Raw genomic sequence first — 14124 nt, forward strand, 5'->3', positions numbered from 1 at the left:
AGGAAATCAAGTCTCCTATCAAGTTTGATGGGGAACACGGAATTGCTCTGCACGCAGTGCAGGGGAATCGGGCCTCATCTCGCGGCGAGGGGGAAATCTCATGGTTTTTCTCGAGTTGCGGCCGGAACCTGGGGTATATTCTCGAGTTACGACGGGGAGGGCCCTTCCAGACACGTGTTTGTTCAGCGACGTCTGGACCCATGCCTAGGTGCGAGGGACACCTCGGGATTCTCCTCGAGTCTTGGCATGGCAATTGGGAGGCGTCTACATGTGAGGTGGGAGATCCAGGGTCCCTTTCCACGTGCCACAGGGATCCTGGGACTCCTATCCATTTTCTTTTTTTTTTTTTTTATTATTTTTTTTAATTTTTATTATTATTATTTTTTTTTCCAGTGGGTTTTGTCATACATTGATATGAATCAGCCATGGATTTACATGTATTCCCAATCCCGATCCCCCCTCCAACCTCCCTCTCCACCCGATTCCTCTGGGTCTTCCCAGTGCACCAGGCCGGAGCACTTGTCTCGTGCATCCCACCTGGGCTGGTGATCTGTTTCACCATAGATAGTATACATGCTGTTCTTTTGAAATATCCCACCCTCACATTCTCCCTCAAAGTTCAAAAGTCTGTTCTGTATTTCTGTGTCTCTTTTTCTGTTCTGCATATAGGGTTATCGTTATCACCTTTCTAAATTCCATATACATGTGTCAGTATGCTGTAATGTTCTTTATCTTTCTGGCTTACTTCACTCTGTATAAGGGGCTCCAGCTTCATCCATCTCATTAGGACTGGTTCAAATGAATTCTTTTTAATGGCTGAGTAATATTCCATGGTATATATGTACCACAGCTTCCTTATCCATTCATCTGCTGATGGGCATCTAGGTTGCTTCCATGTCCTGGCTATTATAAACAGTGCTGCAATGAACATTGGGGTGCACGTGTCTCTTTCAGATCTGGTTTCCTCAGTGTGTATGCCCAGAAGTGGGATTGCTGGGTCATATGGCAGTTCTATGTCCAGTTTTTTAAGAAATCTCCACACTGTTTTCCATAGCGGCTGTACTAGTTTGCATTCCCACCAACAGTGTAAGAGGGTTCCCTTTTCTCCACACCCTCTCCAGCATTTATTGCTTGTAGACTTTTGGATAGCAGCCATCCTGACTGGCGTGTAATGGTACCTCATTGTGGTTTTGATTTGCATTTCTCTAATAATGAGTGATGTTGAGCATCTTTTCATATGTTTGTTAGCCATCTGTATGTCTTCCTTGGAGAAATGTCTGTTTAGTTCTTTGGCCCATTTTTTGATTGGGTCATTTATTTTTCTGGAATTGAGCTGCAGGAGTTGCTTGTATATTTTTGAGATTAGTCCTTTGTCTGTTTCTTCATTTGCTATTATTTTCTCCCAATCTGAGGGCTGTCTTTTCATCTTACTTATAGTTTCCTTTGTAGTGCAAAAGCTTTTAAGTTTCATTAGGTCCCATTTGTTTAGTTTTGCTTTTATTTCCAATATTCTGGGAGGTGGGTCATAGAGGATCTTGCTTTGATTTATGTCGGAGAGTGTTTTGCCTATGTTCTCCTCTAGGAGTTTTATAGTTTCTGGTCTTACATTTAGATCTTTAATCCATTTTGAGTTTATTTTTGTGTATGGTGTTAGAAAGTGTTCTAGTTTCATTCTTTTACAAGTGGTTGACCAGTTTTCCCAGCACCACTTGTTAAAGAGGTTGTCTTTTTTCCATTGTATATCCTTGCCTCCTTTGTCAAAGATAAGGTGTCCATAGGTTCGTGGATTTATCTCTGGGCTTTCTATTCTGTTCCATTGATCTATATTTCTGTCTTTGTGCCAGTACCATACTGTCTTGATGACTGTGGCTTTGTAGTAGAGTCTGAAGTCAGGCAGGTTGATTCCTCCAGTTCCATTCTTCTTTCTCAAGATTACTTTGGCTATTCGAGGTTTTTTGTATTTCCATACAAATTGTGAAATTCTTTGGTCTAGTTCTGTGAAAAATACCGTTGGTAGCTTGATAGGGATTGCATTGAATCTATAGACTGCTTTGGGTAGAATAGCCATTTTGACAATATTAATTCTTCCAATCCATGAACACGGTATGTTTCTCCATCTGTTTGTGTCCTCTTTGATTTCTTTCATCAGTGTTTTATAGTTTTCTATGTATAGGTCCTTTGTTTCTTTAGGTAGATATACTCCTAAGTATTTTATTCTTTTTGTTGCAATGGTGAATGGTATTGTTTCCTTAATTTCTCTGTCTGTTTTTTCATTGTTAGTATATAGGAATGCAAGGGATTTCTGTGTGTTAATTTTATATCCTGCAACTTTACTATATTCATTGATTAGCTCTAGTAATTTTCTGGTAGAATCTTTAGGGTTTTCTATGTAGAGGATCATGTCATCTGCAAACAGTGAGAGTTTTACTTCTTCTTTTCCTATCTGGATTCCTTTTACTTCTTTTTCTGCTCTGATTGCTGTGGCCAGCACTTCCAACACTATGTTGAATAGTAGTGGTGAGAGTGGGCACCCTTGTCTTGTTCCTGATTTCAGGGGAAATGCCTTCAATATTTCACCATTGAGGGTGATGCTTGCTGTGGGTTTGTCATATATAGCTTTTATTATGTTGAGGTATGTTCCTTCTATTCCTGCTTTTTGGAGAGTTTTAATCATAAATGAGTGTTGAATTTTGTCAAAGGCTTTCTCTGCATCTATTGAGATAATCATATGGTTTTTATCTTTCAATTTGTTAATGTGGTGTATTACATTGATTGATTTGCGGATATTAAAGAATCCTTGCATTCCTGGGATAAAGCCCACTTGGTCATGGTGTATGATTTTTTTAATATGTTGTTGGATTCTGTTTGCTAGAATTTTGTTAAGGATTTTTGCATCTATGTTCATCAGTGATATTGGCCTGTAGTTTTCTTTTTTTGTGGCATCTTTGTCTGGTTTTGGAATTAGGGTGATGGTGGCCTCATAGAATGAGTTTGGAAGCTTACCTTCTTCTGCAATTTTCTGGAAGAGTTTGAGTAAGATAGGTGTTAGCTCTTCTCTAAATTTTTGGTAGAATTCAGCTGTGAAGCCATCTGGTCCTGGGCTTTTGTTTGCTGGAAGATTTTTGATGACAGTTTCGATTTCCTTGCTTGTGATGGGTCTGTTAAGATCTTCTATTTCTTCCTGGTTCAGTTTTGGAAAGTTATACTTTTCTAAGAATTTGTCCATTTCATCCAAGTTGTCCATTTTATTGGCATAGAGCTGCTGGTAGTAGTCTCTTATGATCCTTTGTATTTCAGTGTTGTCTGTTGTGATCTCTCCATTTTCATTTCTAATTTTGTTAATTTGGTTTTTCTCTCTTTGTTTCTTAATGAGTCTTGCTAATGGTTTGTCAATTTTGTTTATTTTTTCAAAAAACCAGCTTTTAGCTTTGTTGATTTTTGCTATGGTCTCTTTAGTTTCTTTTGCATTTATTTCTGCCCTGATTTTTAAGATTTCTTTCCTTCTGCTAACTCTGGGGTTCTTCATTTCTTCCTTCTCTAATTGCTTTAGGTGTAGAGTTAGGTTATTTAATTGGTTTTTTTCCTGTTTCTTGATGTAAGCCTGTAATGCTATGAACCTTCCCCTTAGCACTGCTTTTACAGTGTCCCATAGGTTTTGGGTTGTTGTGTTTTCATTTTCATTCATTTCTATACATATTTTGATTTCTTTTTTGATTTCTTCTATGATTTGTTGGTTATTCAGAAGCGTGTTATTTAGCCTCCATATGTTTGAAGTTTTAACAATTTTTTCCCTGTAATTGAGATCTAATCTTACTGCACTGTGGTCAGAAAAGATAACTGGAATGATTTCAATTTTTTTGAATTTTCCAAGACCAGATTTATGGCCCAGGATGTGATCTATTCTGGAGAATGTTCCGTGTGCACTTGAGAAAAAGGTGAAGTTGATTGTTTTGGGGTGAAATGTCCTATAGATATCAATTAGGTCTAGCTGGTCCATTGTGTCATTTAAGGTTTGTGTTTCCTTGTTAATTTTCTGTTTAGTTGATCTATCCATAGTTGTGAGTGGGGTATTAAAGTCTCCCACTATTATTGTGTTACTATTAATTTCCTCTTTCATACTTGTTAGCGTTTGCCGTACATATTGCGGTGCTCCTATGTTGGGTGCATATATATTTATAATTGTTATATCTTCTTTTTTGATTGATCCTTTGATCATTATGTAGTGTCCTTCTTTGTCTCTTTTCACTTCCTTTATTTGAAAGTCTATTTTATCTGACATGAGTATTGCGACTCCTGCTTTCTTTTGGTCTCCGTTTGCATGAAATATTTTTTTCCAGCCCTTCACTTTTAGTCTGTATGTGTCTCTTGTTTTGAGGTGGGTCTCTTGTAGACAGCATATATAGGGGTCTTGTTTTTGTATCCATTCAGCCAATCTTTGTCTTTTGGTTGGGGCATTCAACCCATTTACATTTAGGGTAATTATTGATAGGTGTGTTCCCGTTGCCATTTACTTTGTTGTTTTGGGTTCACATTTATAAAACCTTTCTGCATTTCCTGTCTAGAGAAGATCCTTTAGCATTTGTTGAAGAGCTGGTTTGGTGGTGCTGAATTCTCTCAGCTTTTGCTTATCTGTAAAGCTTTTGAATTCTCCTTCATATCTGAATGAGATCCTTGCTGGATACAGTAATCTAGGTTGTAGGTTATTCTCTTTCATTACTTTCAGTACGTCCTGCCATTCCCTTCTGGCCTGGAGGGTTTCTATTGATAGATCAGCTGTTATCCTTATGGGAATCCCTTTGTGTGTTATTTGTTGTTTTTCCCTTGCTGCTTTTAATATTTGTTCTTTGTGTTTGATCTTTGTTAATTTGATTAATATGTGTCTTGGGGTGTTTCGCCTTGGGTTTATCCTGTTTGGGACTCTCTGGGTTTCTTGGATTTGGGTGGCTATTTCCTTCCCCATTTTAGGGAAGTTTTCAGCTATTATCTCCTCGAGTATTTTCTCATGGCCCTTCTTTTTGTCTTCTTCTTCTGGAACTCCTATGATTCGAATGTTGGGGCGTTTCACAGTGTCCCAGAGGTCCCTGAGGTTGTCCTCATTTCTTTTGATCCTTTTTTCTTTTTTCCTCTCTGCTTCATTTATTTCCACCATTTTATCTTCTACCTCACTTATCCTATCTTCTGCCTCCGTTATTCTACTCTTGGTTCCCTCCAAAGTGTTTTTGATCTCATTCATTGCATTATTCATTTGTAATTGACTCTTTTTTATTTCTTCTAGGTCTTTATTAAACAGTTCTTGAATCTTTTCAATCTTTGTTTCCAGGCTATTTATCTGTAACTCCATTTTGTTTTCAAGATTTTGGATCATTTTTATTATCATTATTCTAAATTCTTTTTCAGGTAGATTCCCTATCTCCTCCTCTTTTGTTTGACTTGGTGGGCATTTTTCATGTTCCTTTACCTGTTGGGTATTTCTTTGCCTTTTCATCTTGTTTAGATTGCTGTATCTGGAGTGGGCTTTCTGTATTCTGGAGGTCTGTGGTTCCTTTTTGTTGTGGAGGATTAACCCAGTGGATGGGGTTAGACGATTGGCTTGTCAAGGTTTCCTGGTTAGGGAAGCTTGCATCAGTGTTCTGGTGTGTGGAACTTGATTTCTTCTCTTTGGAAAGCAATGGAGTGCCCAGTAATGAGTTTTGAGATGGGTCTATGTGTTAGGTGTGACCTTGGGCAGCCTGTATGTTGATGTTCAGGGCTATGTTCCTGCGTTGCTGGAGAATTTGCGTGGTATGTCTTGCTCTAAAACTTATTGGCTCTTGTGTGGTAGTTGGTTTCAGTGTAGGTATGGAGGCTTTTGGACAGTCACTTATCACTTAAAGTTCCTTGTAGTCAGGAGTTTTCTGGTGTTCTCAGGTTTTGGGCTTAAGTCTCCTGCCTCTGGATTTCAGTTTTATTCTTCCTGTAGTCTCAGGACTTCTCCAACTATGCAGCCCTGATAAGAAAACTTCTAGGTTAATGGCTAAAAGATTCTTCCCCGTTAGGGACACCCAGAGAGGTTCACAGAGTCACATGAAGAAGAGGAGAGGGAGGAGGGAGATAGAGATGAACAGGAGGAGAAAAAGGGGGACTCAAGAGGAGAGAGACAGATCTACACAGCTGTCTGTTCCCAGAGTGTTCTCCGTAGCACAGTCACCTACAAAGATTCACAGAATTGGATTGGGAAGAGAAGGGGAAAGGAGGAAATAGAGGTGTTCTGAGGTAGAAAACAGAGAGTCAAGATTGGGAGAGAATAATCTTCAGTTTAAAAATAGGGCTTCTCTTCTTTTTTTTTTTTTTTGTAAGGTTATAGTGCATTGAAAATGAAAATTAAGGAGTAGTAGAGGAGTACTAGAGGAATTTAAAAGAAATAAGAGAAAAAGAAAAATAGAAAATAGAAGAGAAAAAGGAAAGAAAAAAAGGAAAAAAAAGAAAGAAAAAGAAAAAAAAAAGAAAAAAAAGAAAAAAAAAAGGAAAAAAAAAACTTTTTTTTCCCCCTAATTAAAAAATCGTAAAAGTCTATGGAAATGAAAGTTAAGGAGTAATGGGGGAGTAATAGGGGATTTTAAAGGAAAATAAAAGAGAAAAAATAAAAAAGAAAAAAGAAAAAAAGAAAAAAAATTAAAAAAAGAGAAAAAAGTAAAATTATATCTAGGAGTTTCTCTGGAGCTGTTGCGGTCAGTGTGGGTTCGGCTCAGTTTCAGATAGCTCCTCGTTCCAGCTTACGCTTCTCGATACCTACAGGCTCCTCCGGTGTAGTCAATGTTTCCTAGAGGGATTTTAAACTGTTGCACCAGTCCCTTCTGAAGCGGTTCCCTTTGTTTATTTGGCTTCTGTTTGCCGGTCTCTTCAGAGCCTCATTTCCGCCATGACACAGGCGGGCGGAGGTGGACTCTTATTCAGGTAGCTAGTTACGTCGCTCCGGGGGGAGGGGCTTGTGCTGCGGGGACGGGCTGGCGCTGCGGGGAGGGGCTGGCGCTGCTCTCTCCGTCTGCGCTGCTCAGGAATTGCTCTGCACGCAGTGCAGGGGAATCAGGCCTCATCTCGCGGTGAGGGGGAATTCTCATGGTTTTTCTCGAGTTGCGGCCGGAACCTGGGGTATATTCTCGAGTTACGACGGGGAGGGCCCTTCCAGACACGTGTTTGTTCAGCGACGTGAGGACTTCTGCCTAGGTGCGAGGGACACCTCGGGATTCTCCTCGAGTCTTGGCATGGCAATGGGGATGCGTCTCCACATGAGGCGGGAGACCCAGGGTCCCTTTCCACGTGCCACAGGGATCCTGGGACTCCTATCCATTTTCAAGAGGAGTCAGGCATCGTCTCCTTTGGAAGCATTGATCTCCGCGGACCTCTCAGTTTTCAAAGGATGTGAGGCCTCCGGTCGCGATGAGGCGGAGGACTAGGTCTTTCTCTGTGGCCTCCACAGGGGATTCAGACATCCCTTCATCTTGGGAGATGCAAGAGGAGCCTGCATTCAATTCACTGCAGGGATATCCGGCCTTACTTCGAGTCAGAGCATCTCGGTGTCCATTCGACTTGAGGCCACAAACTCAGGGTCCCTCTCACCTACCTGTAGGTGCGAGAAGCCTCCTCTTGAGGTGCTTGTGGAAAGTTGGTATTCCTCTTGAGTCAAAGCCAGGGACTAAGCTCTCATCTCGAGTTGATTTGGGGTCCACGGAGCCCTTTCGTGTTGCTCCAGTGACCTCAGGATCCCTCTAGACTTGAGACAGTGATCTTGGGTTTTCTCTGGAGTGCCATCAAGGAAATCAAGGCTCCTTTCACGTTTGATGTGGAACACGGAATTGCTCTGCACGCAGTGCAGGGGAATCGGGCCTCATCCAGCGGCGAGGGGGAAGTCTCATGGTGTTTCCCGAGTTGCGGCCGGAACCTGGGGTATATTCTCGAGTTATGACGGGGAGGGCCCTTCCAGACACGTGTTTGTTCAGCGACGTCAGGACTCCTGCCTAGGTGCGAGGGACAACTCGGGATTCTCCTCGAGTCTTGGCATGGCAATTGGGACGCGTCTCCACGTGAGGCGGGAGACCCAGGGTCCCTTTCCACGTGCCACAGGGATCCTGGGACTCCTATCCATTTTCAAGAAGAGTCAGGCATCTTCTCCTTTGGAAGCATTGATCTCCGCCGACCTCTCGAGTTTTCAAAGGATATGAGGCCTCTGGTCTCGATGATGCGGAGAATGAGGTCTTTCTCTGTGGTCTCCACAGGGGATTCAGACAACCCTTCGTCTTGGGAGATGCAAGACGAGCCTGCATTCAATTCACTGCAGAGATATCCGGCCTTACTTCGAGTCAGAGCATCTCGGTGTCCATTCCACTTGAGGCCACAAACTCAGGGTCCCTCTCACATACCTGTAGCTGAGAGAAGCCTCCTCTTGAGGTGCTTGTGGAAAGTTGGTATTCCTCTTGAGTCGAAGCCAGGGACTAAGCTCTCACCTCGAGTTGATTTGGAGTCCACGGAGCACTTTCGTCTTGCTCCAGTGACCTCAGGATCCCTCTAGACTTGAGACAGTGATCTTGGGTTTTCTCTGGGGTGCCATCAAGGAAATCAAGGCTCCTTTCACGTTTGAAGTGGAACACGGAATTGCTCTGCACGCAGTGCAGGGGAATCGGGCCTCATCTCGCGGCGAGCGGGAAATCTCATGGTTTTTCTCGAGTTGCGGCCGGAACCTGGGGTATATTCTCGAGTTACGACGGGGAGGGACCTTCCAGACACGTGTTTGTTCAGGGACGTCAGGACTCCTGCCTAGGTGCGAGGGACACCTCGGGATTCTCCTCGAGTCTTGGCATGGCAATTGGGACGCGTCTCCACGTGAGGCGGGAGACCCAGGGTCCCTTTCCACATGCCACAGGGATCCTGGGACTCCTATCCATTTTCAAGAGGAGTCAGGCATCGTCTCCTTTGGAAGCATTGATCTCCGCGGACCTCTCGAGTTTTCAGAGGATGTGAGGCCTCCGGTCGCGTTGAGGCGGAGGACTAGGTCTTTCTCTGTGGGCTCCACAGGGGATTCAGACATCCCTTCGTCTTGGGAGATGCAAGACGAGCCTGCATTCAATTCACTGCAGGGATATCCAGCCTTACTTCGAGTCAGAGCATCTCGGTGTCCATTCCACTTGAGGCCACAATCTCAGGGTCCCTCTCACATACCATTAGCTGAGAGAAGCCTCCTCTTGAGGTGCTTGTGGAAAGTTGGTATTCCCCTTGAGTCGAAGCCAGGGACTAAGCTCTCATCTCGAGTTGATTTGGGGTCCACGGAGCCCTTTCGTGTTGCTACAGTGACCTCAGGATCCCTCTAGACTTGAGACAGTGATCTTGGGTTTTCTCTGGAGTGCCATTAAGGAAATCAAGGCTCCTTTCACGTTTGATGTGGAACACGGAATTGGTCTGCACTCAGTGCAGGGGAATCGGGGCTCATCTCGCGGGGAGGGGGAAGTCTCATGGTTTTTCTCGATTTGCGGCCGGAACGTGGGGTATATTCTCGAGTTACGACGGGGAGGGCCCTTCCAGACACGGGTTTGTTCAGCGACGTGAGGACTCTTGCCTAGGTGCGAGGTACACCTCGGGATTCTCCTCGAGTCTTGGCATGGCAATTTGGACGCATCTCCACGTGAGGCGGGAGAACCAGGGTCCCTTTCCACGTGCCACAGGGATCCGGGGACTCCTATCCATTTTCAAGAGGAGTCAGGCATCATCTCCTTTGGAAGCATTGATCTCCGCGGACCTTTCGAGTTTTCAAAGGATGTGAGGCCTCCGTTCACGATGAGGCGGAGGACTAGGTCTTTCTCTGTGGTCTCCACAGGGGATTCAGACATCCCTTCGTCTTGGGAGATGCAAGACGAGCCTGCATTCAATTCACTGCAGAGATATCCGGCCTTACTTCGAGTCAGAACATCTCGGTGTCCATTGCACTTGAGGCCACAAACTCAGGGTCCCTCTCACTTACCTGTAGCTGAGAGAAGCCTCCTCTTGAGGTGCTTGTGGAAAGTTGGTATTCCTCTTGAGTCTAAGCCAGGGACTAAGCTCTCATCTCGAGTTGATTTGGGGTCCACGGAGCCCTTTCGTGTTGCTCCAGTGACCTCAGGATCCCTCTAGACTTGAGACAGTGATCTTGGGTTTTCTCTGGAGTGCCATCAAGGAAATCAAGGCTCCTTTCACGTTTGAAGTGGAACACGGAATTGCTCTGCACGCAGTGCAGGGGAATCGGGGCTCATCTCGCGGGGAGAGGGAAATCTCATGGTTTTTCTCGAGTTGCGGCCGGAACCTGGGGTATATTCTCGAGTTACGACGGGGAGGGCCCTTCCAGACACGTGCTTGTTCAGCGACGTCAGGACTCCTGCCTAGGTGCGAGGGACACCTCGGGATTCTCCTCAAGTCTTGGCATGGCAATTGGGAGGCGTCTCCACGTGAGGCGAGAGACCCAGGGTCCCTTTCCACGTGCCACAGGGATCCTGGGACTCCTATCCATTTTCAAGAGGCGTCAGGCGTCGTCTACTTTGGAAGCATTGATCTCCGCAGACCTCTCGAGTTTTCAAAGGATGTGAGGCCTTCGGTCGCGATGAGACGGAGGACTAGGTCTTTCTCTGTGGGCTCCACAGGGGATTCAGACAACCCTTTGTCTTGGGAGATGCAAGACGAGCCTGCATTCAAATCACTGCAGGGATATCCGGCCTTACTTCAAGTCAGAGCATCTCGGTGTCCATTCCACTTGAGGCCACAAACTCAGGGTCCCTCTCACATACCTGTAGCTGAGAGAAGCCTCCTCTTGAGGTGCTTGTGGAATTTTGTATTCCTCTTGATCGAAGCGAGGGACTAAGCTCTCATGTCGAGTTGATTTGGGGTCCACGGAGCCCTTTCGTTTTGCTCCAGTGACCTCAGGATCCCTCTAGACTTGAGACAGTGATCTTGGGTTTTCTCTGGAGTGCCATTAAGGAAATCAAGGCTCCTTTCACGTTTGATGTGGAACACGGAATTCCTCTGCAGGCAGTGCAGGGGAATCGGGCCTCATCTCGCGGGGAGGGGGAAGTCTCATGGTTTTTGTCGAGTTGCGGCCGGAACCTGGGGTATATTCTCGAGTTACGACGGGGAGGGCCCTTCCAGACACGTGTTTGTTCAGCGACGTGAGGACTCCTGCCTAGGTGCGAGGGACACCTCGGGATTCTCCTCGAGTCTTGGCATGGCAATTTGGACGCGTCTCCACGTGAGGCGGGAGAACCAGGGTCCCTTTCCACGTGCCACAGGGATCCTGGGACTCCTATCCATTTTCAAGAGGAGTCAGGCATCGTCTCCTTTGGAAGCATTGATCTCCGCGGACCTCTCGAATTTTCAAAGAATGTGAGGCCACCGGTCGCGATGAGGCGGAAAATTAGGTCTTTCTCTGTGGTCTCCACAGGGGATTCAGACATCCCTTCGTCTTGGGAGATGAAGACGAGCCTGCATTCAATTCACTGCAGGGATATCCGGCCTTACTTCGAGTCAGAGCATCTCGGTGTCCATTCCACTTGAGGCCACAAACTCAGGGTCCCTCTCACATACCTGTAGCTGAGAGAAGCCTCCTCTTGAGGGGCTTGTGGAAAGTTCGTATTCCTCTTGAGTTGAAGCCAGGGACTAATCTCTCATCTAGAGTTGATTTGGGGTCCACGGAGCCCTTTCGTGTTGCTCCAGTGACCTCAGGATCCCTCTAGACTTGAGACAGTGATCTTGGGTTTTCTCTGGAGTGCCATCAAGGAAATCAAGGCTCCTTTCACGTTTGATGTGGAACACGGAATTGCTCTGCACGCATTGCAGATGAATCGGGGCTCATTTCGCGGCGAGGGGGAAGTCTCATGGTTTTCCTCGAGTTGCGGCCGGAACCTGGGGTATATTCTCGAGTTACGACGGGGAGGGCCCTTCCAGACACGTGTTTGTTCAGCGACGTCAGGACTCCTGCCTAGGTGCGAGGGACACCTCGGGATTCTCCTCAAGTCTTGGCATGGCAATTGGGAGGCGTCTCCACGTGAGGCGGGAGACCCAGGGTCCCTTTCCACGTGCCACAGGGATCCTGGGACTCCTATCCGTTTTCAAGAGGCGTCAGGCATCGTCTCCTTTGTAAGCATTGATCTCTGCGGACCTCTAGAGTTTTCAAAGGATGTGAGGCCTCCAGTCGCGATGAGGCGGAGGACTATGTCTTTCTCTGTGGTCTCCACAGGGGATTCAGACATCCGTTCGTCTTGGGAGATGCAAGACGAGCCTGCATTCAATTCACTGCAGGGATATCTGGCCTTACTTTGAGTCAGAGCATCTCGGTGTCCATTCCACCTGAGGCGACAAACTCAGGTTCCCTCTCACATACCTGTAGCTGAGAGAAGCCTCCTCTTGATGTGCTTGTTTAAAGTTGGTATTCCTCTTGAGTTGAAGCCAGGGACTAAGCTCTCATCTCGAGTTGATTTGGGTTATACGGACCCCTTTCGTGTTGCTCCAGTGACCTCAGGATCCCTCTAGACTTGAGACAGTGATCTTGGGTTTTCTCTGGAGTGCCATCAAGGAAATCAAGGCTCCTTTCAAGGTTGATGTGGAACACGGAATTGGTCTGCACGCAGTGCAGGGGAATCGGGCCTCAACTCGCGGCGAGGGGGAAATCTCATGGTTTTTCTCGAGTTGCGGCCGGAACCTGGGGTATATTCTCGAGTTACGACGGGGAGGGCCCTTTCAGACAAGCGTTTGTTCAGCGACGTCAGGACTCCTGCCTAGGTGCGAGGGACACCTCGGGATTCTCCTCGAGTCTTGACATGGCAATTGGGACGCGTCTCCACGTGAGGCGGGAGACCCAGTGTCCCTTTCCACGTGCCACAGGGATCCTGGGACTCCTATCCATTTTCAAGAGGAGTCAGGCATCGTCTCCTTCGGAAGTATTGATCTCCGCGGACCTCTCGAGTTTTCCAAGGATGTGAGGCCTCCGGTCACGATGAGGCAGAGGACTAGGTCTTTCTCTGTGGTATCCACAGGGTATTCAGACATCCCTTCGTCTTGGGAGATGCAAGACGAGCCTGCATTCAATTCACTGCAGGGATATCCAGCCTTACTTCTTGTCAGAGCATCTCGGTGTCCATTGCACTTGAGGCCACAAACTCAGGGTCCCTCTCACATACCATTAGCTGAGAGAAGCCTCCTCTTGAGGTGTTTGTGGAAAGTTGGTATTCCTCTTGAGTCGAAGCCAGGGACTAAGCTCTCATCTCGAGTTGATTTGGGGTCCACGGAGCCCTTTTGTGTTGCTACAGTGACCTCAGGATCCCTCTAGACTTGAGACAGTGATCTTGGGTTTTCTCTGGAGTGCCATTAAGGAAATCAAGGCTCCTTTCACGTTTGATGTGGAACACGGAATTGGTCTGCACTCAGTGCAGGGGAATCGGGCCTCATCTCGCGGGGAGGGGGAAGTCTCATGGTTTTTCTCGAGTTGCGGCCGGAACCTGGGGTATATTCTCGAGTTAAGACGGGGAGGGCCCTTCCAGACACGGTTTTGTTCAGCGACGTGAGGACTCTTGCCTAGGTGCGAGGGACACCTCGGGATTCTCCTCGAGTCTTGGCATGGCAATTTGGACGCATCTCCACGTGAGCCGGGAGAACCAGGGTCCCTTTCCACGAGCCATAGGGATCCTGGGACTCCTATCTATTTTCAAGAGGAGTCAGGCATCGTCTCCTTTGGAAGCATTGATCTCCGCGGACCTCTCGAATTTTCAAAGGATGTGAGGCCACCGGTCGCGATGAGGCGGAAAATTATGTCTTTCTCTGTGGTCTCCACAGGGGATTCAGACAACCCTTCGGCTTGGGAGATGCAAGACGAGACTGCATTCAATTCACTGCAGGGATATCTGGCCTTACGTTGAGTCAGAGCATCTCGGTGTCCATTCCACTTGAGGCGACAAACTCAGGGTCCCTCTCACATACCTGTAGCTGAGAGAAGCCTCCTCTTGAGGTGATTGTGGAAAGTTGGTATTCCTCTTGAGTGGAAGCCAGGGACTAAGCTCTCATCTCGAGTTGATTTGGGGTCCACGGAGCCCTTTCGTGTTGCTCCAGTGACCTCAGGATCCCTCTAGACTTGAGACA

Source organism: Dama dama, chromosome 17 (genome assembly GCF_033118175.1).
Source record: "Dama dama isolate Ldn47 chromosome 17, ASM3311817v1, whole genome shotgun sequence".
Lineage (NCBI taxonomy): Eukaryota > Metazoa > Chordata > Mammalia > Artiodactyla > Cervidae > Dama > Dama dama.